General features: G+C 42.9%; 1 long non-coding RNA gene across 1 annotated transcript; it reads right to left on the reverse strand.

Moving 5' to 3' along the window:
* LOC143416641 (uncharacterized) lies at positions 1-25,570 on the reverse strand. Its single transcript, XR_013097023.1, has 4 exons — positions 25,079-25,570; positions 1,305-1,365; positions 1,028-1,089; positions 1-443 (listed from the first exon to the last, which is right to left on the reverse strand). It is a non-coding gene; the product is annotated as an uncharacterized LOC143416641 (long non-coding RNA).
* Between the last annotated feature and the right edge of the window lie 19 nt (positions 25,571-25,589).

Raw genomic sequence — 25,589 nt, forward strand, 5'->3', positions numbered from 1 at the left:
AGAAAAGAAAAACACTTTTTTGAAAAGTCTGTAACAAAACCATCAAATCTGATAAAGTTTATTTAAATGCTGCAAGAGAAGAATGGATTGGAATAAAAAAATACATATCCTAACCTGAATTACTAATAATGAATGATGCTCATAGTGAGTAAAAAGTAAACTGAGTGCATTTTTTGGACAGAGATTCACTTTGAATGTGTGTGTTTAATATAATACAGATGCATAAAAAACACTCCAAAACAGAATAAATTATTACAAATAAATTATTACAAAATATTTTTTTAAAAATGTAAAAATGGAGGCAACTTTGCCTGTGGTAGAATGTATACCATGCATGAAAACATCTTTACTGCAGAAACTAATTTTGTGTTGTAAGATTTATGAGTTTCATGCTTTCATGGTGGTCCTTAGGAGAGCTTGACATTTTTCTCAGCTGGTCCACACTGTAAAAAGTTTGAGAAACACTGATAAGTGTGTGTGTGCTTTTGGAAAACATTTAAAGCTGCAGTACAGAATCTTTGAAACAAGCTTAAAAATTTTTAGAAACAGAGCATCTGCTTCTCTTTACAGCTCCTCACTCCACCAGGGCTGTTTGGCTCTTTCTGATAGTGAGCACATGTGATGCACGTACTACGGCAGTCATACAGACAACTGGACGGTCCAAAAGTTGGCCGACCTGTTACTGGCTGAGGTTTTAGTAGAGCTGTGGCTGAACCCCATTAAAATATATCATTAATTTTAATCTCCCCGATCAATGATAATGTTATGTTGGAATGTTGTTAAAGAGGGTCAAAAAGGTTTCAACCCAGTTTGTTTAGCAGATTCTGTTTAGCAGCTTTAATATCGTTAGCTTCATAGCATAATTGCCTAAGTCATTTGACTAAGTCAATGACTTAGGCACTTATGCTATGAAGCTAACGATATAGGGAGGACACAACTTCCAGACTGTGAGTAAAATCAGGTTTTTCTCTTTGTCAGTTTAACAGTTTCTGTTGTGCCTGTCACTGCTCCCTGTCTGTTTGCTTACCTGGTTCTTCCTGACCTTGTACTTTCTCCTCACGTTCCCTCTTTCCTCTCTCCCCCTTTGGACTGACAATCATACACAAATAGATTCAATTAGATGAAAAATTACATTAATATGAAAAAATACTATTAAGATCAATAACAAAAAATCCTCTCTCAGTGTACTTTCAGTCAAAAGGAAAATAACCAAACCACATGAACATCTAATAAAAGATATAAATATTGAAACACTGATCCAACATTATTCTTGATTGACGGATCATTTGATTTTACACTCTTACCTGAATGTGGCTCCTTTTTTGAAAAAACGCCCTTATATCCATTATGAACCTGGCTGTCTCTCTGTACACACACACACACACACACACACACACACACACACACACACACACACACACACACAACAGGAGTTATAAGGTTAATGGGCATTCAGTCAGTTAGTATTCATTTCAAACAGGACAGTAGTAACAACAGCAGGCTGCGGACAATTTAAAGTTTTAGATTTTAAACAGGCTGTATACATTTCAATGGGAGCAACAGGACAGTCAAATGTCGCTGAATTTACCACAGAGCAGGACGGATTGTAGGGTAGCAAACAATGTTGGAAAACACATTTTCAACACTGCAGGTTACCTAGTGTAATGTTTTTCAGCTAAAAAGAAACATGTTCTGACTCCTACCTAACTATATAAAGAGTAACTGAAGGTTAAATGCAGCTAATATGTCCTGTTTTAAGCCAGGCACTTACACCTCCGCTCTGCTGCGTCTCAGCCACCATGGCAGCAACGGTGCTAGAGCCAGAGCAGGGGAGAGGAGAGCTGGAACAAACCATTTTGGGAGGGGGGTTATCTATACTTTTGTTGTTAAAATGTTACGTCTCAAACAAGTACAGTACTGTATGCTTTTTATATCTTTAGTAGTGTGTCACACAAACAGCAAATATTGTCAAAAAAACGTAGGAAATCTTTGGGGGTGCATAGATTCATTTTGGGGGTGCTGAAAATGAATCTAAGCTGCTGAAGCACTCCCAAAAATGGGCTAAAATCGCAACCAACGGAATTGAGTCAGCTCATTTATCTTTGCTGTCTTATCTGAATAAGAGGAGAATATATTCTCCTAAAAACAAAGAGATTTTTGTTTTTACGAAGCAGGGTTTCAAAGGATGTGTGCTATGTTGTGTTTAGTGATTGTGGAGGTCAAAAAAGATTTGAAACATCTCCTGCTGATGTATTCCAGGTGTACTGAATGACCATCTGCCGTGTTTGCATATATTTTCTCTTTCACCATAAGTCTGTCTAATGAGAATGAGTAACGCAAACTAAAGAGGTCAGTGAACCCTTCTTAAGTTGAATTTATTTGATTTGTAATTTAAACCGTTAGTGTTAGTGTGCCTGTGTGGTGTATGGAGCACGCCAACAAACTGAGCTCTGTGAAACTAAATACTGCTAAATGATTAAAATCCAGGCCTTTGCTGACAAAGGTGATAAAAAGTTTTTGTTTGTTTTTGTTTGACAACAGTTTTTTTAAAAAATATCTATTTTTTTTTATAAATTTATGAAAACAGAAACCCTCATAGAGGAGACAGCCATAAACCAATGAGCAACATGAACAAAATGTGTAACACTGATCCTCTGTGAGGCTAAAACACAAAGGAGTGCTTGTTCTGCCTCCATTACAGTACACTTTATGAAGTTTATTGTCTGAAACAGAGACAGCATTTACTCCCCCTCCCCCAGCTGTGGGACAGGGGGCGCCTCCGAGCTGATAAACTTCCATAGAAATCAGACTGGGGTTAATTATTCCGACTGGATACATCCTGAATAAACTCTGTCACAGTTTGTGTGTGAAGCTGCCTTCGGTGTGAATCCTGAACACACACGAGAACAATGTGGAAACACACTGCGAAGGTTATGCAGCCACGCACACACACACAGAGGGGAGAATGTGTGCTCTGAAGCCTCTCTGTGTTCGCCCTGAGTGTTGGACATTTATTTTTCCTTTATATATTATTCAAGTTCTGGTAATTAATTCAGGATATCATGTCAAGATGTAGGAAATCAGTCCGAGCTGTTTCTGGTCTGCGTTTGATTAGGCAGCAGCCCGGACCTGGACAGCTCTTCTCTGAAGACAGACTGAAACACTTACGTGGCATCCCGTCGGCTGGAGAGCATCAGCCCGGCTCTGCTCACCATGCTGAAGCACTTAGGCTGCATCCGATTGGCTGGCTGGAATTATTTCTGTTTAGTGCCGATATAAGAATGAACCACATGAACGCGGAGAGAGAAAGTTGATTGTCTCTGGTTTTAGGGAGAACGACTGAGAGAGCCTCACAGAACTCTTCCTTCTGATCAGATGAAGTCAGATGTTGTTGGAGGAATGATCCTAGGTCGCTTTCCGCCAATCAGCGTTCCCCCTCAGCTCTGTGAGGATCAATAACCTCGGTCGCATGATGGCGAGGAGTCATTTCAGCCCCTTTTAGTCAGATCTGCTCCCATCTTCAGGCGACACAATAAAAATGTCAGTCAGAGCGCCGAGTGCAGCGGTAGAGGGCTGCAGGCAGGTAATGACCGTGTGTGTGTGTGTGTGTGTGTGTGTAATTTATTGAAGGAAGTGTTTCTGTATCCTCGCAGAGCCGCGGCGAGGCGGAGATCTCCATCGCAGTGATAATTTGTGGTTGTTAAAGTGACACAGTGTTGGAGGATGGAGGAGACGAGGAATGTGGGGGCCAGACCTGACAATTAAAGCTCCGTATATCACCCCCTCCCTCCGAGGAGGGACGGGGGAGAGGCCAGGACGGCTCAGGACACACACACACACATATATACACACAGTCACACACAGATACACACCCCCTCTTTGACAGGTTTATAAAAACACACTCAGTGACAGTGGAGGACGTCCAAGCACACACACGCCAGACACATGACGTCTTGATGCACGCTCAATCATCCAGGTAAGGAAATTCAGTGGGGGAAATGTTTTGTCACTCATCCAAGTGGCTTCTTTACTCTCAGAGGTGCAAAACTACAATGTTGGGCTGTTGAAGGTAAAACAAAACAAAACAAAATAAGAAGAATGTTTAAAAACGACAGAGAAAAAACGATGAATTTGCACAAAAATATTCAAACCTAAGAATTTTTGAAGTAAAAAAAATTGTAATCTGAAAAATTCAAACTTTCTTTCTCTGAGCATTGCACCCCGTGCCACCCATCCCTCCCGACACACACACCATAAAAAATTTGTTTTCTTTTAAGGGCAGTTGAAAACAGGCAAGGGCTGTGTGCTAACTGAAGCTACACATCTGGGATTATTTGCTCCATCCCAGTTACAGTTGTTTGATGAGAGAGGTTCACCAGTTTTGCTCTATGAGTCGGAGAAACGAGTAGATTCAGGCTGAAAAAGACAGCTAAATGTTGAATGATTTATAAATAGCAATAGGAATAAATGATTCTTATGTTTAGCTTTCTAAAAGAATCAATACGATTATTAACGACGGTGCCATACCAGACAGTGAACGGCATGAAGCAGCAGCTGAGATAAAAGCCTATAATATATAAATATTATATTATATATTATATATATTATTATATTATATTATAGTATAAATTCTATTCATATTCTAATATTTACGTCCAACTGGAAAATTACTTATGTGCTGTTATTTTTGTATTTTGTAATTTGGTAATGAAATTATATTTGGTCATTTGTTAATGTGTTTATGTGGCTTCTTTTTGCTCCTTTTTTTAATGATCATGTGCACTGAATTACCCTCTGCCTTGTTTGTGTATATTTCTCTTTTAGCCCAAGAGGCCGGCAGACAGTGCTCACACTGTGAGTTTCATTTTTTCTCCCTGTCATGAAATTTGACTGAAAAGCTTCACATCTGTCGGGAAGACAAATACTTTCCTCTTTTAACTTAAATGGGTTGATTTTGACATTATTGTAGCTGTGTGATGTACAGGACACAAACCGAGATCTCGGACTCACTGAACATTGGGACATTTTGTGAATTTCTTGTATTAGTTGTTTTAAGCCTTTATAGCCAATGGGAGCGCCCGTCTGTGTAACTATTTTTAAATTTCAGTAGAATTGCAACCAAATACATTAGAATAATAATTCCTTTTTGCACACAAAATGGGAGGAGCCGCACTTACATATCACCCGTTCAATAAATCCCAAGTCACTGTTTCCTTCCACTAATGAGTTTGCGTTCATTGACCTCCAAAGCCTGTCACACCTCCACTGGTGCTGTTGAAAAATCACCTTTGACTTTCTGTGAAGCAGTTTTTGGGACACTGAGAATTTAGATTGTATTGTTGGAAATTGTTTGTTTTCAAATTCAAATTCAAATTCAAATTTTTATTTGTCACGTACACAGTCATACACAGTACGATATGTAGTGAAATGCTTGGACAACTGCTCGTGACCTAAAGAAAACAAAAAAGGAAAAGGCTATGAATAAGATAGGAAATAAATATGAAAAATTAAAAAGGGTAAATTTAACTAGGAAGGAATAAAATATAAATTAAGGTTAAAAATGAAATAACTGTACAACACAAATTAGAATGAAGGGTAAATTTAACTGGGAAGAATAAGATAAAATATATAAATTAAAGTTGAAAATAAAATAACTGTACAACAAAATACACAATATAGAACTATATAAGAATGTATGAAGAAATCTAAATATAAATAAATATATACACAATAACAGCAGCTGTACAAGTATTAACCGGAAATGAAGAATATAGTGACCAGTGTTGTGCAAAACCAAAGTCCAGAAAGTCCAGTGTGTGTGTAAGAACCATATGTGTGGGTCAGTACTGTGTGGTGGTGTGATTGAGAGACCGTATCGCCTGCGGGAAGAAGCTCCTCCTCAGTCTCTCTGTGTTGGTCTTCAGGGAGCGGAATCGCTTTCCTGACCTCAACAGAGAGAACAGTCTGTTGTTGGGATGGCTGAGGTCCTTCACGATCTTCCTGGCCTTGGTCCAGCACCGCCTGCTGTAGATTGAGTGCAGGTCAGGGAGCTCGGAGCGGATGGTGCGCTCAGCTGATCGCACAACCCTCTGTAGAGCTCGTCTGTCCTGCATGGTGCTGTTCCCGAACCAGGTTAAGATGTTTCCCGCCAGGATGCTCTCTATGGTGCACGAGTAAAAGTTCCTGAGCACCTTGGAGGGCAGTTGGAAGTCTCTCAAGTCTCTCTCAACTACATCAAGTTTTGATGTAGTTGTTGTTTTTTTTCAAATTGTACACAGTTATACCAATTTTAATTTTTGCTACAGTTTATAAAAATGAGTATTTCTCAAAAAAATGAAAATATAAAAAAGCTCAAAATAAATCTCCTCTGATTTAAGGCTATCTCGTGCAACCTTTTTTCATACACTTCAGTATTTCCTGTATCTAGAAAAAATATGTGTTAACAAAACAAATAAGATTTTCAGTGCCTTTGTGGTTTATTGCACTTTTAGTCATTTATGTAGTTACTAATGGACTTACATATATATATTAATAAAATCTGGGACATAAAGGTTGTATTGATGCATAGCAAATTGAAATGCTCCAAAAAAATAAGCTCTGGCAGACTTTGATGGTTTACAGTATTTCTGTATTCTGCCATCTTTATCATATATATGCACATATGTGTCTGAAAATAAGCAAGGTCACATCTCTTAAATTGAAATTACTTAGTTTGTACTGTGTTAGTGTACCAGTATAGTGTATGGGGCACGCCAACAAACTGAGCTCTGTAAAGCTGTAAATACTATTAATTAAATAAAATCTTGGCCATCCTACCATTACATCACTTCTGCTAAACAGAGGTTGTAAAAGGTGCGGTCTAACCTTAAGGACCTTCGCTCCGGTGGGATTTATGTTCGTCAGCAGAGTTTTTACTGCGACGGTTGCCGAGTGCTCAGATCGGCTTCTTTGGGAACATTTTCTCTTTTCATTTCACATGGTAAATTTTTTTTTGAGACTACGAGTTTGTGCACATTTTCAAGCAAAAGTGTGAATGGTGTGCTCGAGTCATGTGATTAAAGAACAGAATAGGAGGCGGTTCACTCTCGCCTGGTTGCTGAAACCTATTAAATCAATGACCTGCGGGAGGTCGCTCGGACCGGCAGACAGACTCCTCGTTTCTACTGCTGCAGACTTTCTGCATCAGTGTGTGTTTGACTTGTGTTCTGGATGCGTGTTGAGTGTGTCGGTGCGTTCTGCTCATGTGTAACTGCCGCACCTCTGTAACGCACACACCGTCTAGGAGTGTCAACTCAGGAGAGCTGTTGGCTTCCTCTGACCTTTATAGCTTCCCCTGCTGTGTGTGTGTGTGTTTGTGTGTGTGTGTGTGTGTGTGTGTGTGTGTGTGTGTGTGTGTGTGTGTGTGTGTGCAGCTCCAGTCAGATGCAAACATACATGCAGGCATGTGTTCGCAGCGGATTCTCTGTTTCTTTTATTTGCTGTAATTGGAAAATAATTCAGACCATGTCAGCGAGAATCGATTAATGAAAAGACAGAGGGAGTCATTAAAGGCAATAAAGAGGGAGAGGTTATGATGAAGATGGCATCATGGAGAGACACAGAGGAGACTGTGTGTGTGTGTGTTCATGCTACAGTATTTTAATGTGAAAAGATCAAATAAAGCTGAACAGAAGTGATTGTTTCTCTCTCTGGAAGCAAAGAAACAAAATGCATTTTTAAAGCTTTAAAGACTGACAGAAGTATTTTAATATTTCTTTCTCATAATGTTTGGAGTGAAAAGTGCCCGGCGGCGACGCGCTGAATCATTCGGATCATTCAAAGGCTGATTATACGACAGCGCTGCGCTAAAATACCTGCAGTCCTTTAATAGCACAGGAGCCTACCACTCATCTGAGCACCATAAAGCTGCCACGGGAAACAATACTGCTCCTCTCCTCAGCGCCGAGGTTAATGGCAAATGGGGCTATGGCTGCCGGTGATATTGTTGGATAAATGATTATTGATTAGGTAAAGGTTGAGCTAATCATTAGGCTTCATCCATTTTACGGACTCTCTCCATGACCTTTCTACCGGGCCCTCTTGGATCACCGGGATATCTCCATGCAATGATTTGATAGGGCACAGAGGAGGAGGAGAAGGAGGAGCAGCGCTGATCTGATGGAGGACAGTTACTCCACCTGTTCACCAAACATCCAGCTCCTTAAAGACCTGATATATAAATACAGGACAGGAAATGTGATTTTTACGCAGAGCTGATGCACACTCAGGTTTAATTAATTAATTAATAGACTTTAGTCTTTATTGTCATTGTCACAGGTACAACGAAACTGAAAGTGTTCTCCGATCAGTGCATCATGCATAAAAATATGAAATTTAAATAAAATCAAAATAAAATACTGTACTAATAAGAATACTATACCTAGACAATGGCCTGAGCCCCATGCACAAACAAACATTCACAAACCTTGGTCAGTGCATAGATCATTTCAAGAGCGGCGTAGTGATCAGTATTTTGTAGCAGCACTCAGACGTGTTTTTGCAGTTGAGTAAAAGCTGTGTTTGAGTGTATTTGTCCTTTCACTGATTGCTCTGTACAAACAGGGAGTGGCTGGGTGTGCGGTGTCTTTTGAGACAGCGTGGGGAGAGGGCAGCCAGTGACCCTCTGGGTGGTGTTAATGACCCTCTGGGGTGCTTTCCTCTAACAATCCTAATTTTTTTTACCTTTCAATAAAGAATTAGTTTACAAAACTGGCACGAACAGCTGGATGTTTGTCTGTTTTTAAATTAAGCAGCTCATTTTTTATCTGGTGTACCTGCAGAGGTGGAAACTGTTTCTCTTTTGAGATGTTTTAATACAGAGTAAAAGTAATATTTAAAATAGTTAAGAGCCTTTTTCTTTTTCATTTTATGCCCTTCTTTAATACCTGACTCTTCACAATAATCTAAAGTATTTGTGCCTCGAGTCCTCGTCGGACCCACATGTGCAGCTGTGAGTCTGCAGCTGTTCTCCAGTGTTTTCTGCAAGCGTGCAGCTGAGGGGAAAACACCCGACGTGAAACATCCGCTCTGAAACCCCGACATGGTGACGAGGAAATGCTTTGCTCCTAACAGCTCTATTTATTGAATTGAAGCAAATATTCCTGGCAGCGGGATGCTAACGAAAGCCAGAGTTGAGCTCACATCTGCAGCCAATCAGAGCCCTGCGTTCCTTCTTCCTTTCATTTGTCCACAGAGCCGAGCGCCGGGAAACACACTGTTTATTTGAAGTAATACTTAACTGCGACTACTGCATGCAGGGTTTCTTCTCCTGCTCTCATGACTACACCCATGCACATTTATGAAAACGTCACTCTGAGACGCAGGGACTCCAGAACATCAGCGAGTAGAAGAAGAACAGCTGGTTTGTCTTTGATGATGTCACTGTGTACGCAGACATTGAGAACATCCACGAAGACTGGGACAGTGAGTGGAAGTCAGATTAAAGGTTCCTGAATAATGAACTTGAATATTTGAAGGCGGACACCTCAGTCACAGCACACCTGTCTGGATCCATCCATCACAGATTATTCTGGTACCTCCTGCTGAAGTTACCTGAGATCAGGTGTGGTGTCTGTCAGGTGGCTTCAGCTGTTCTGCAGTAACTGAACCTTTTTTTTGTTCCGTCTCCCTCCCTCCCCTCCCTCTGTCAGCGGGTTCTTCATGTTAAATAGGGAGTTCTTCGTTCCCCACTGTTGCTTGCTCACAGGGGGCTGTCTGTTTGTTTCTCTCTATTGTTGTCTTTACCTTACAACATGAAGCACCTTGAGGCGACTGCTGTTCTGATTTGCATGTGAAGTTGAATAAAGTTGAATGAGCTTCGATCTGCAGTCAGATAAGAATCTGTTTCACGTTGTTGGATATTACGCTTCATTCTATCGCTCACCTGCTCACAGAGAGACAAAATCAGCTCAGTAACGAAGACCTGCAGCTGAGGTCACATGACTGCGGCACACTGCTGACTTACGGTGGGATTTTCCTGCTTTGTCTTTGATCCTGGTTTATAATATTTTCACAGCTTTAAGAAAATAAGAAGATATTTAACTGTGTAAAACACACACACACAGTTTTCAGTAAAGAGGTTTCATTTTATTGTTTTTGATTTTTACTATTCCTGCGCTCAGGGCACGCTCACTAACACAGTCCAGCTTCACTTCCTGATTAATAAACAACTATGAATTATTATCAGATTACTGTTTTTCTGATCTCCTTCAGCCTCGGTTGAAGAGCAGCGGGAAACAGATGAATGTAAACTGCAGCTCAGAGAATAAGGACTTTTATTGTGAGATCATCACGTTACCCCTCACAGGTCCTGATCCTGTCCTCTGAGTAAATGTGCAACTTGACATAAAAACATAACTAATATGAAAAATAAAACTGACCTCCTGTATGACTGTTTGAATCAGCCTACAGACACACGGCTGCAGAGGAGGGCTGCGGCCTGCAGTCGCTCACCTCGAGACGACAAGGGGTCGGTGACGGTTCAGGTCAGGCTGTTTGACCCGTGTGTGCTACAGAGGAACAAGCAGATTTTTAACGCTCCCCTTGGTTCTCCTGTAGCACCTCCACCCAGGCGTATGTGGCGCTCGGCTTCACTGTGACTGCAACGGGAGACGAGGCCAGGCCGTCTGCTGAGTAGTTAATGTTGCTGATCAATTTCAATTTTGTTTAATTTTATTTTTCTGAATCAAGTCGGTCAAAAAAATGTTTATAGTGTGAATAAGAATTTATTTTTTTGATTTCAGACAAACTGATGCTCTTTAAGTGTAGTAGTAGTATTTTAGAGAGTTGCAGTACTACTACATGCACTTTAAATCTGTTACAGACTAAAAAACAATCTTAATAAAGTTATTCTTTGTTTTTTGTTTTCTTTAATGTTAATAAGGACACAATGTTATGCAGAGATGCACGTGTAATAACAACTTTATAGACAAATGATACTATTTACAGTCTCAGGGGGAGTGGGGGAGGGGCGTAACAGGAAGTGTCAAAGTAGCGTCACAAAGGAGCAGCAAGCAGGGGCGGGCCTCGGGCGGTGCTACCTGTGATTGGCAGATCTCCACCTCACTTGTCTGGTTTCATAAAACTAAGGTTGACACAATGACAGGACTGCACTTAGGCCCCGCCCATCTTTGGTGCCACGCCAGCTTCCGTACAAGCACCGAGCCCGGGGTCAGAGCCGTTATCCGGTCCATCTGGACTGCAGTGCTGCTGCCTGAAGCTGAAGGGTTCAGACTATCCTCTGATCATTCCAGGACACATTAGTGTGAGCTCATACAGTTATACCTGTGTCTTCAGGCTACACCCGGGTCAAAGCCAATTCATCTGCACTTCCCATCACTTCTCCGAGCCAAGAAAAGAAATCCCTGACACTTGGAGTATTGTTCCTCGGCTCGTTTTTTCTTCTATCACTTACTCCTCATCCTTTCTTCACCTCTCATACCCCTGCCATATTTCATTTAAATATTTCATCTAGTTGTCTTGCGGCTTCTGCGGCTTGCCAAGTGTCATCTGGATCGCAGCGACGACATGAAAGTGGAGCAGAGAACTGCGAGAGCGGGAAGAGCGGCGGCTCGGTCGGCTCTGAAACGTCTGCTGGTGATAAGAAGTGAAAAGGTGGAGAAGACGGGGGAGTGATAACTAATGTACTTCCTGTGTACTTCCTCCTCTCTGCTGTCATCTCCACCCAAACACACACACTCACTCAGACTGAGAGATTTAACGATGTGTGTGTGAGTCTGATGTGAAAGTGGAGTAGTGCGTGATGCGCGAAAATTCTACTCAGCAAGCAGCAGCGTGTCCGCTGGCCTTACAGGTTTGCACGTGTGTGTGCCCTCATACCTCCAGCTGAGGTCTCCCAAATCTGTGCACACCACAGAAGAAGAAGCCAGGGCGGTCCTCGTGCTGTAGTTGAACTGTGAGAAAGACAAACACGCTTCAGCTTTTAACGCCTTTCTCCGCGCTGGCGTGTAGCTTGCCGGACGCCTCGACATGCACCGCCTCCCTTTACAGCGCCATAAAGCGAGGTGTAACAGGGCAGCAGCTGTGTTCCTACAGAGTGTGAATGAAATTCATGTTGCTGCTGCAAGGTGTGTTTCATACACAAGGAAGCAGAACGTGTGTTCAAAGGCAGACGCCCCCTTTATCACCCAAACATGTATTTGTATCAAATAAACGTAGAACAGCTCAAACTGACGTCTTGAGCTTTGACCGAACCGGCGTGCCACTGCCTCCTGAAAACCTGATGATCCAGAATCTCTTTGTTCCTTTTGTTGTTCAGAAACGTCAGGACCAGCTCATTATTGCTTCAGTTTTGTCACAGTGAAGAATTTTCTGCAACATTTCCCGTGAGCATATACGTAAAACCAGTTTGTATCTGAAAAATAAAGTTTTAGATCCAAGGAGACATCAGCTCGTCACTGATGTTTGATTTATAACACACAAGCTGATGTGTCATCCTTACAGAGAAATCATGTTTTCTAATGGTAATATAACAGTAATACCACGCTGTGTGTGTGTGTGTGTGTGTGTGTGTGTGTGTGTGTGTGTGTGTGTGTGTGTGTGTGTGTGTGTGTGTGTGTGTGTGTGTGTGTGTGTGTGGCAAATATAAACACACACACTGTGAGGTTTCTGTTCCGCTTGCCAGGCTGCTCGCTGACCCCCCACAAGTGTGTTTGGCCTTTCAACTTTGCACTTCCCCCTCAGGAGAAAAGCTCTGCTCTCTGCAGAAGCTCTGAACATCCCAACATACACACACACACTGATCTGGCCTTTGAGTGAGTGGATTTAGCTTTGCGGGGTGACTGCAGTCAGACTTGTGGTCACCGGAGTTACAGATAAAGGGATGTGTCACTGCCTCCGTGTGTGTGTGTGTGCGCGCGCTACTGGACGGACACGTGCACAGAGCTGGCACTGAGCTCCTGAGTCCTCAGCTTAGCACTTGATCCTCTCTCTGGGAGGCTGACACCTCAGACAGAAAGCCTTTACAAACTCCTCTGGACTACACACACTCACACACACACACACACACTGACACACACACACACTGACACACACACACACTGACACACACACACACTCACACACACACACACACTGACACACACACACTCACACACACTCACACACAGCACATCACTGAGCGTGGTCAGAGGCATGATGATGGCGATCTGCTGGTCAGCACATGTCTGCCGTCTCCGCGCTTCGTCGCCGTCTGTCCGCGCAGATCAAACTCAACCTCTGAGCGTTTGAGGAGCAGGCGGCGTACGGAAGCCTCCGCGTTCCTGAACGTGCCAGAGCTACGAGTCCTTGCTCTGTGCTGAAGTGGAAAATCATTTGAGCAGATTGACCTCTCGTCTTCTGGCCCCGGGGCAGGGCACACCGCTGGCCGTTTCAGCCCCAGCGCCAAAGCACTAATTCAGGCAGGCGTGGAGCAGCCGTGACACCGACGTAGATGTCAAAGCAGATAGAAAGCGCAGAGGCCCGAGGGCCCCAGCTGCCCGTCACTGAGGAGAAAGTGTGGCCGGTGCACCCCGGGGTGCCTGCATTTAACACAGAGACAGGGTATCACTTCAGAGTGTGTGTGTGTGGGGGGGGGGGGGGGGGGGGGGGGGGGGGGGGGGGGGGCGCAGCAGGCTGACGTGCAGCAGAAGATTTTCTCACTGGCTGAGAAACGCTGTTGATAAATGTGAGGCTGGATTCACTCGGTCTCTTTAAACCTGTCGATATTTATCAGAGGCACCGTGATGAGTCCGTGTCTCACAGCTGTGCTCAGCAGTATTCATAGTTTCCAGTCGTAGATTTCAATCTTGACTTTTTCAAATTTGTGGCATTAAACTGAATTTAAAAAAAACTTTTGTGGGAGCTATATTGCAACCAGTGGTAATTTAACCAGAACTGGGTTTTTTCCCCAATTTATTCTGATCATGTAAAAAATACAGAACAAAAAAGGTTTAAAAACCTTAAACACACTCAGCTGTCTTCAGAGACAGAGCAGAACCTAACACCGTCAGGTGGAGGGAGGAGCGCCGATGTGTTAGGAGCGGAGCGCTCTGCAGTGTTTCAGGTTTTCAGACACATTTCTACAAAATTCATATATTGAAAGATCATCAGTGTTTCCTTCATAATATTGACATTTGTGTCAAAACGAAGCCATTAATATGCCTCAGATCTGCGGGAACACAGTCCCAGCTTACAGCAGTGATTTTTCCTCCATTTACACAAGTTGTAAACACAAGAAAAGTCACCTCTGGATTTAAAGCACGAGTCCCTTCTGAACTCTGTACTGCACTTCACTGGACTCCATTGTCATTATGCTGTAATGATGCTGTCTTCCCTTCAGGAAGTGACTGGTGCCTCTAAACGAGGAGGGAGGGCTGGCTGAGAGTGGCACCACCACCGTCTCATTGAACATAATTAATAAAAGCAGCCTGTTCCAGTTTAAGAGGCTGATTAATGCCACAGTTACACGACAGCACAGAGTGCACACACAGTATGTGCCTTAACTGCCATAATGTAATAATAAGAATAACTGTATTTGTACAGCACTGTTACAAAGTGTTTCACAGTTTGACAAAAATTACACATTAAAATTAAGCGTACACAATCAAACATACAACACACATGGTCTAATACACATTCTCATGCACACACACACACAAACATTAGAACAGCCAAAAAGCTAAGAAGCTAATGTAAGAATAGGTTTTCAGAGGTCGTTTAAAAGATTCGACTTGAATGGGGTGAGGAAGGCTGCTCTAAGGATCAGGAGCTACAGACTGAAAGTGTGATCACCTCTGGATTTAAAACCACAGTGCGAGACAGTCAGGAGACCTGATCAGAAGATCGGAGAGGCCCGCTGGTGTTTAATGACATACAAAGTCCATGAAGAGCTTGTTATGTCATTAATAACAGTGTGACACGATCGTGCAGGGAGGTGAAGAAAGAGGAGGGGCGATGCCATGAAGGCCAGAATTCTGTGATGTTTCTTGAATGATATGAAAAAAAGACTGGATGAGCTTTGAGATGTGAGATTTCAGACGCTGGTCAGAAATAATGCTGAGGTTCTGCGCAGATGATCAGTCCTGACTGACCTCCTTGGAGAAGCTCTGAGGGCTGAGTACAAGAACTTCAGCTTACCAGGACTGAGATGGAGGAAATCTCCAGGCAGACCCGGCCCACCGGCACAGAGGTCAGAGGTCACTGTCACAGTCCTTTCGGAGACCCAAAGAGTAGCCAGGTGTCATGTTCCTGGGTCATGCGACCCAGTGTTTCTGAGTTTCATGTTGTGTTGTTATTTCATCTGTATTCCAGTTTCTTTTCAGTTATCTAGTTATTCAGCCATGTTTAGGTTTATCATGGTTTATCAGGTTCCCCTGTGTGTCATGTCTACGTCTCCATGTTTCCTGTTTTACTTTGAAAGAATCCAGTATGTTCTTTGTTCATTGTATTTAGTTTCCCTTCCCCTGCCCTGTCATTAGGTTCATGTGTGTCAGTGGTGTTCCCGTGTGTTAAAGTTCCCATTGTTGTTTATTGTGTCTTGTGCAGTGTTGGTCAAGTTACTTGAAAAAAGTAATCAGTAACTAATTACTGATTACTTCCCCAAAAAGTAATCCCGTTACTTTAATGATTACTTATTTTCAAAAGTAATTAATTACTTAGTTACTTAGTTACTTTTTAAAAACACGATTTACAACCTGAATAGGTGATAAAGCGATAGATCTTTCAGCCCAATTCTACTTTTTCTACATAATCCATCATACTAGGGCTGCTCGATTATGGCAAAAATGATAATCACGATTATTTTCACTGAAATTGAGATCTCGATTATTTGACGATATTTATTTAACCCTTTAAGACCTACTATACAAACAAGTCCGCCAGAGCTTATATTATTTTTTTACATGTTGTAGTGCCATTTGTGGGAGCATTTCAAGTTGCTATACATCAATACAACTTTTATAGCCCATATTTTAATAATATGTATGCATTAAGTCCATAGTAACTACATTAATTGCAAAAAAGTGCAATAAACTACAAAAAAATTAAAAATTGTTTTTGTTTTTTTTTACATATATCTCTACTTGGAGAAATTTAAGAGGTTTATCCCTCAAAACTTTAAATACAAAAAAGTTGCAAAAAATAGTTTACAACAACAGGAAATTTATTTTGAGTGTCTTCATAGTTTTATTTTGGAGATACAGCAATTTTTATATACTGCAGGAAAAACAAAAAAACAATCCTATGATGCAAATTTGCAAAGAAAACAGTAGGTGCATCAAAATAAACTATTTCCAGCAGTGCAATTTGAGTTCTAAGCATCCCAGAAACTATTGAGAAAAGTCAAACATGACTTATAAAAGCACCAGTATAGGCTTTTAAGGCCTACAAGTAAAAAACTACATTTTCCGCGAAAATGACGTCACTTCCGGTTTCGGGCAGGAAATGGCGGACATGTGCGAAGTGTTACGAACAGCTGATCGGATCGGCAAAACGTGTTTCTGGAATATTATGTTTTTGTTCATGCAAGCGCTTTTTATGCAATTTTTGCAAAGCTATATGTGGAAGGAAACCATGACCTAGGACAAGCTGATGGCATAAGATGTAAGTACAACTCCTCCAGTTTCATATGCAAAAAAAATATTGCGCTAGCTTACGCGGTTCAGGTTCTACAGGGATTTAAAAATAGTTACACAAAACGGAGCGTGCTGCTCTGACCGGCTTTAAAGGGTTAATAATAACAATGTATTGAATAATGACTTTTAAAAATAATATAAAATAGTGTGCAACACCACTGAAGTTTTTTTTTACCTCTCTTTTCAACCAACGGCAGTCACTCTCCTCTCCAAATAACTTCTGCTTAGCTTTCCGAGCTTCCCTTGGGTCCTCTTAATCAGCGGTCTCCAACCTTTTTTGTGCCACGGACCGGTTTATGCCCGACAATATTTTCACGGACCGGCCTTTAAGGTGTCGTGGATAAATACAACAAAATAAAACTAGTACCGGTACCGTAAAAAAGAAGATTTATTCATAACACAGGTGAAAAGACCCAGGAAAACCGACTTAACAATCAAAACGATAACAAAATAACGCTGAAAACCGATAAAAACCCTGAAAACCAGACATTTCATACCTGAGCCTCAACTCTCGCGGCCCGATACCAAACGACTCACGGACTGGTACCGGTCCAAGGCCCGGGGATTGGGGACCGCTGCTCTTAATTGTTGTGACACGTGTTCGAAATGCAGAGAGGTGCGCTCGATTTGCCACACGAAGCAGCGCGAGAGTAAAGCATGAGGGAGGGGCTAATAATCGGCTCAGTCATTTTTAATGATCGTTGAAAGCCCAGATTGTAACCGTGATTAAAATTCGATTAATTGAGCAGCCCTAATGTGTGTATGTGTTAGTCCCCATAGGGAAATAGTTCCTCTGCATTTAACCCATTCACCCAGTGAAACAGTGGGCAGCCATCAATGCAGCGCCCGGGGAGCAGTGTGTAGGGACGGTACCCTGCTCAGGGGTACCTCAGGGTAGCCATTCAGTGGAGTCGAACCCCCGACCTTCCGATCATGGGGCCACCACGCTTCCTACGGAGCTATCCGTCATGCTGGCCTCCACCAGCATGATGGGCAGCATCATGCTGGTGGAGGCCAGCATGACTGTTGGCTTCACCCTCAACTCTTCAACCACCCTCGTCTTTTCTCCCCTTTTCTTTTTCTATTCCTCTGCTTTTTTGCATAATGCAGGTAATAATGTGAATAAACAAATAAATAAATACAGTGCTCATACTGTCAAAGCTGATGTGCTTGGCACAACAAAGCATGCGGACCATGATTCTGCTTCCAAACGTGCCGGACAAAAAGAGATGACGTTTGGAAGACATCATTATGTCGTTAGATGCTTTATGAAGCAATCTGTGGTATCTTAGGTCTTCTGTATCTGTTTGTATCACCCAATATGTGCAGAGATGATCGTTATATCATACTTAATATTAGCGATGGCTAGGGATGGGTACCGGTATCCGTTGCCATTATGGCACTGGTTCTGACATAAACGGTAGTAACCAGACCGAAAAGCAGCGCACATTTCGGTGCTTTATTTCGGTGCTTTTTTTTTCCAGTGATGTCATACACTTTGGATTCTAGCCAATCATTTTACCTTTTCAAGGATAGTAGGCGGGCCCAGGTACGTACGTTCTTTTAGAGCAGAGCTACAGATTAAAAATGCCCAAAGCGAAGCGGTCAAAGTCTGGCTGTACTTCACAGCAAAAGATGCAAACTCAGCAGCCTGCAACAAGTGCTTTAAGGTGATACTGTGCAAAGGAGGTAACTCCTTGAATATGATGAAACACCTGGCGACGCATAGCGTTTTTTTAAAAGCCAAGAAATACACCGTATGTGATAGCTTGCTGCGAGACCTCACACCGTGCACATCTACTGCGCTTGTGGTGCCTGTTATTGGACCCGGAGTTAGCAACATCTCCCAAGAACCCAAAGAGGAGAGTCCTGGCCCCTAGCCCTGCCAGCGTAGCAGAAATGATGAGGATGATGATGCAGCAGCAGCCGTTCCTCTCTGCGTGAGTAGCTTAATGTTGTTTGTGTGTAATTTACGTTGAGTAGGCTAACCACGTTATTACATTAATGCATGTAAGGTGAACTAGCAAACATCATCATAGCTACATGCGGCTGTCTTCTTGTTTGATGGCAGATACTCCCTTCACCCTGGCCAAAAAGGCTAAAATGACCAAAGAAAAAGTGGAAAAAAGCTAAACATGAGAGGTTTTTGGACAAAGTTTGTGTTTTTTCCATTGATTAAGCACTGCTTCCAGCCAAGAGTGATACTATATAACCCCTATAGCTGCAGAAAAGGCTAACATTATTATCTTTTTACAAAAAAACAGCTACACATGAGAGGTTTTTGGACAAAGTTTGTGTTCTCCATTCTTTAAGCACCGGTTCGAGCACCATTTAAGCACCGGCACCATTTCAAAAGTACCGGTTTGGCACTGGTATCAGATAAAACCTAAACAATACCCATCCCTAGAGATGGCTGGTGAATATTAAGTATGACAGTGGGAATAGTGCACTCAGTGTTGTCGAAGGCTGCACCAGCTGTAAGCAGTTGATGGGCCACAGTTTTCTCTGGGATTTAAGAAACGAGTTGAAGTTTGCAAAAGGACCTGCAATTAGTAATGATCTAAACCAGCGGATCACCCAGATGATCGTGACTGACTGATAACGGAGAAGTCAGGGGAGATGACCAGTAGAAACTCATGAAGAGCTCTGGGAGGAATAGTGTCCAAGGGGCAGGAAACAAGCAGAGTAGGTTGAGCCACACTGAACCTGTACGCACTGAGGAATGTAAACTCAAAATAAATAAGTATCTTACGTCTGCCTTTAAAGCCCTTAAAATGAATCAAATCTAAGTGTGTGCGGATGGTCAATGGATGTTTGATAGTTGGTCAATGGATGTTCGATAGTTGGTCAATGGATGGTCGATAGATGGTAGATGGACAGTCGATGGATGGTCGATGTATGTTCAATAGATGGTTGATGGACGGTCAATGGATGGTTGATGGATGATGGACAGTTGATGAATGGTAGATGGACGGTTGATGGTAGATAGATGGACGAGTGATGGATGGTTGATGGATGATGTATGTTCAATAGATGGTAGATGGACGGTCAATGGATGGTTGATGGATGTTCAATGGATGGTTGATGGATGCTCGATGGATGGTCAATGGATGGGCGATGTATGTTCAATAGATGGTTGATGGACGGTCAATGGATGGTTGATGGATGGTCGATGGACGAGTGATGGATGGTTGATGGACAGTCAATGGATGGTCGATGTATGTATGTACATCTTTCAGCGCAGTTTTTAAAACCTTAAACCTGGTCTCGTGGTTTGCCCAGACACTGAACGTTTTAGGGAAGAATGCTTCTTCTCATTTCATTTTCAAACACTTAAAATGAAACGAGAAAAATTTTGACGTAGACATGGCTAACCCACATCAGATCTAAGAGGCAGACAGTGTTTGATGGGAGGCGTTTGGGAGGAAGAGATTTCCTTTCACCTGTCAGCCACACTGGGTATTTGAGTTTTTCATTAAATTGAAAATTGAAACATTCAGCTGGAAAAGTTTAATCAGGGAGGGACGCTGCAGTATCTGAACATCTCTTCATCGCATGTATGAAAAATAATCTCTCTGCATTGAACTCCTAACATCCACCTGGTCAGCAAATGGAAAGACTGTGTACAGGTGTACGAGAAACAGTAAATGGTTTTTAAATAATCTGCTTGTTTAGTGAGCGGACAAAACCAGCCAAACCAAATGGTTACTGAAAGCTGGAGTAAGTTATTGTGTTACACTCACTCAAAAAATTATTATATATTTTTACCCCTCAGTAAACATGTGAGTAAAATGCAACTGAAATATATAATATCAAAGTTTATTTATTCCAGTAATTAATCATTAAAGTTTATTTGATATAAACTAACTGCACACGAGTCAAGGAAATTTATTTTACCACGATTCATTCAAAGGAAATTTTTTCTCAGTACTTTTACATGTAATTAAATTACCAAAAGCCAGGGTTTTGGGCAGATTTTTTTGTGCTGTGGCCTAAATCACCCTGATATATTAGAATTAGAGAAAGACCTGAACTGTTTTAGCAAACATCTGAGCTTTTTTTGACGCATGTGAGACAGAGTGAATATTTCCTGTTTTGCAAAATGAATATATTTAATAATAAAAATTAATTATCCGGGTTAGTCTTCGGATTTTGGTCGTGTTGTGTCTAACGGCGACTGAGACCTCAGGGGGTTCATTTAGGCCTGTGATGGAGCCCCGGTGGTCCCTGAGCATGGCTTTGAGAAACCCCCCATGTTTGCAAGCGGCTCAGTAATGGAGCGCAGTGGCCTGAAGTCTGTCCTAATGACTGTAACACATGTGCGTCTGGCTCTCAGCCCTCTCATTAACGTCACTGGACACTGTATACTCTGACTGTGTGTGGATGATCTCATCTCCTCTCAGAGTGCTCCGCCCGTGGCTGTGGATGTGTCTGTATTTACGTGCGCACCCACTCACGGCACTGGTGCGGACGCTGTGTCGAGGAGGCCGCTCGTACCCGGAGACAGCGATCGCGTCTCCTGCAGGAGCTCCATTCATGTTTTAATGTTTTTCTCAGTGTTCCACTCCACAGTGAAAGGAAACAGAAATGTTTCTGTTTCCTTTTGTTTTGCTTACAGATGTTGAAGCTCCACTTTATGAATATGTGTGTGTGTGTGTGTGTGTGTGTGTGTGTGTGTGTGTGTGTGTGTGTGTGTGTGTGGTAAACAGGGTGGCTTGCTCTGTGGAAGAAGGAATTTCCCCCAGCAGTCCCCATCAGTAATAGTGCCTGTAATGAGCTGCAGCTGTCAGCCTGGTTTCTGCACACACACACACTTCCACAGAAAACACACACTCGCAGTGAGGAGGAAGCAGTGAGTCACTCAGCGGTGCGCCGTCTTACTGTACGCTGATAAAAACAAAGTCATCAGACACACAAACACTTCCTGAGAAATACCTGCAGCCAAAAATATCCTCACCGCACTGCCGTAAAAACACACATTTTCCTGCCTGTTCTCCATTGTGTGTGTTTGTGTGTTAAATGTTTTAACGTCGCTTCATTTTTTTACCTTTTAGCGTGAGCGTTAGAGGAGTCAGAGTGACGGCTCGGCGGCTGCAAGGACACAAAGAAACGCTTCAGATGATTTTCCTCCTCTAACGATCCTCGTGCAGCGAGCAGATTCTCATTTCACTAAATTTTTAATTCTCCGTCCTGCCAGAAAAAAACCCAGCACAGCTGACTGAAACGTGCTCTGAAGCAAGGACGCGTCTCTGCTCGGCCGACAGGAAATCTGAATGAACGCGTCCCGTCCTCTCTGAGTTTCAATCGAGTCCAGTTTATCCAGTTTGATTTTTTTAAAAACAAGTCAAAATTTGAAAAAAAAAACAAATGCACCTCTGCCACCAATAAACCAGAGACAAACAACGAACAATATCACTTTTAAATATTTGTTAATATGAAAATACAGTTTTTCTCTCATATGTCTGGCAAGCAGGAGGCTGAGACTGGTGGTGTATTTTTCTGACTGGTTTCCAGTTAGAGCAGGGAGAGAATCCCGGGAACACAGATCCATATGACACGAGCAGTAACCTCTGACCCCTGTCCACGACTGAGAGGGACACCCAGCTTCATCCTCAAGACCTGCTGCCTCATTTTTATCACTTTTCTTTGCATTCATAAAAATTCATGTTCCTGGGGGAGGAACCCTCCGCCCAGCAGCAGTTGTGAAGCTGAGATGTGGAACGGCGAGGAGCTTTTAAAAGCTGCCGAGGGGTTTAACAAGTTCCCAGTTTGTTTCTGATCAGGTCTGTTAGAAAAAGCCTCTCTGAGCGCCGCTCGAGCATGCTTCCCCCGATCGTGGGGAGCATTTTTTCTGTTCTCAATGCCGAGTTCACAGTTTGGATTTGTGGGGAATCATCTGAAGGCTTCAGCCTGACCTGCACCCTCCCCCCAACAAACCAACATAAAGATGATGAAGACGATGAAGACGATGAAGACAACGATAAAACTTCGAGCGGCGACTTTGTGTTCCCGCTGAGCCTCGGCTCGGTTTGCGACCTACCCGGCCCTCCGTCTGTGACCTCTGCCGGGTTTTATCTGGTTCCAGTCTAACGTTGGAGATCAGACTTTAATTTTGAAGGCGCAGCGCGGGACAGTGATGAATAGGCTGCATCAAGGAGGGCTTAAATTACCCCACTCCCTGGTGGCAGCACTGACCAGAGGAGAGCAGAGGGGTGTGTGCGTGTGTGTGTGGTGACCTAATAACAGCAGACAGAGAAAGAAAGAGGGCTGGTCAGCACTTGCCCCCTCAACCCTGCTAGCTCCGCAACTCACCCACAGAGGAAGAGGAGGAGTGAGGACAGTGTGGGTGGGGGTGTCTGTGTGTGTGTGTGTGTGTGGGGGGGGGGGGGGGGGCTACCTGCCCCTTCAGCTCCTTCTGTGGGAGTTAGGGAGCTCTCAGGTGGAGAGCCTGTCCTGTTTTGGTTTCATGCAAATGTGATTTTTTTCTCTTCTCTGTAAAATAAAAGCACAAGCTTGCCAGGTTTCTTTTTTTTGTCTTTTATTTTGGAGGCGGCGGCCGAGACGGTGGGATGAAGCAGCTGGTCTCAGACTGCGAGGGGCCTGCAGAGATTATTGGTCTCATTTTTAGGAACAGATAACGAGAGAAATTCCATCTGTGCTGAATTTAAGTTTCCTGATTTTTAACCATTTTACTGGAAAAATGTTTGCAAATGGATCTACCAGAAACTGATCAGTTTACTAGAAGATCATTAATAAACTGATCAATTTGATTTCTGTGTGAACATTAAAATTATTTTCAGTCTTTAAAAATATCAACAAACTGTGTTTGAGTCATTTTAAACTGTGAATACTAAAAAACTGCTGAGAGTTTTGATTTTGGATGTCAGTTTAAGTGAGCTCAGAGCTCCGTGAACACTTTCGTCCGTTGTTTTTATTCATGTATCATTTTCACCCAGCTCACAAATCTGTGTGTGTGTGTGTGTGTGTGTGTGTGTGTGTGTGCGTGTGTGTGTGTGTGTGTGTGTGTGTGTGTGTGTGTGTGTGTGTGCGCGCGTGAATTAACAAAACAAACCCATAAAAACGTCACCTCCATCAGTGACCCCGGACAGGTTTCTGAGTTTTTGCGTTGTTTTAAAAAAAGAACAAACTGGAATCTGCGCAAAAACTGCGTAAAATCCGACCCGTACACACACGCGCACGCAGTAAGGCGTGTGTGTCGGTTTTCCCCGCATGCTTAAAAAACCATTAAAAAACTTTTCTGTCTCTAACTTTGAAAATCATTTCCTGTTTTCCAAATAACTGCGGATGTTCCGCACATTTATGCCGCATTTTTTCAGAATAAATCTGTCACGTGCACGCGCAGCAGAAAAGGCTGCGGACATCTGACGTTTCCTCACAGATGAACCCGCCGCGATACATGTCCTCACCCCCCCTCCACAACAACAATAGTAATGATTATTATCATTATTATTATTATAGTTATAATTATTATCATTAATATATTTAATAATAACTATTATTCTAATAATAATTATTATTATATCAATAATTATAATTATTTTATACTGACATTATTACTAATATTATGAATAATTTTAGTATAACAATAATTATTGTGATTGTTTGTATTATTGTAATATGTAATTAATATTATTCTTTTTTTTTGTTGTTGTAGAGAGAGGAGCAGGCAGGCGGCTGTGCGGCGCGCGCTGATGTTTTCACGTGAAACAAAAAGTTTAAACCAAATTAAAAATAAATAAAAGTCCAAATTTAAATGAAGCTGCTGAGAAACTTTAAAATCAGAAGAAAAACAATCTGAAAAAATTACTTTGATTTCAACATCTCACACACACACACAGTGCACAGAATCAGCTAACATCTGTGTGCACATCTGCCGCAGTTTGACTTGCAGACTAAAAGTACCTTTAAAAGTGTTAAGGCTACGCTTTCTACAAACACACAGCTGATCGGAGTAATCAGATTACTCTCAAACATGTGAAATATCTTTGAATAAAATCTAAAAATGTGTTTGTTCGCTTTCAGTTTGGTCACGTGAGGGTTAAACTTTGTTTCCCTCATAAACACGCGCGTGTTTAGTGAGTGTGTGCGTGTGTGTGTGTGTCCTCTCCGCGTGGCTCCGTGTTTCTCTGATTCACAGAAGAAGAAACGCAGCTTTGATTTCCCAAAGTGGACCGTGTCAGTCAGCGCGTGCGCGTAGTGGGAGTGGTGTGTGTGTGTGTGTGTGTGTGTGTGTGTGTGTGTGTGTGTGTGACACTGATGGATGCGCCAATGGAGAGACGGACAGATGCTGGGGCGGATCTAACGGAGCAGCAGCAGCTCGCGCTCAGTCCGACACACACTCGGAGCGCGAGCCGCGGAGAGCGCGCGGGCACACACGGGACACTCACCGGGTCTGCGCGAAGATCCGAGCGCCGGAAAACCTCCTCCTCCAAACTTTGCTCTCGTCCGCGAGCGGCTCCGCGCCTCCTCACCGTGGCCTCACCTGAGGGAGCTCACCTGCGCGCGGACACGGCTCCTTGTTCTAGCAGGAGCGCAGAGGGAGGCGCTCCTGGGCAGAAGGAGCAAGTCTCAACGGCAGCCCGAGCCTCCTCCTCCTCATGCACATTATTGAAAGCAGGGAGATCCAATCAAGCACGCATCTCATCGATTCACGCGCACACGGTGAGTGAGGGACTTGTCTTCAGCGGATTTTTCAAAGCGGACAAACACCTCCTCCGGTCCTCCGCTCCACCGCTCCCGGTGCAGAAGCAGTTTTCTCTGGATGTTTGTTCCCGCTCTGAAGAAGTGCGCGTGATCACCGGGAGGCACGCGGCGAAGTCCCAGCCCGCAAAGTAAGTGTGTGTGTGTGTTTGTGTGTGTGTGTGTGAGAGAGAGAGAGAGAGAGAGAGAGGGAGAGAG

Source organism: Maylandia zebra, linkage group LG1 (genome assembly GCF_041146795.1).
Source record: "Maylandia zebra isolate NMK-2024a linkage group LG1, Mzebra_GT3a, whole genome shotgun sequence".
In the NCBI taxonomy this organism is placed as follows: Eukaryota; Metazoa; Chordata; class Actinopteri; order Cichliformes; family Cichlidae; genus Maylandia; species Maylandia zebra.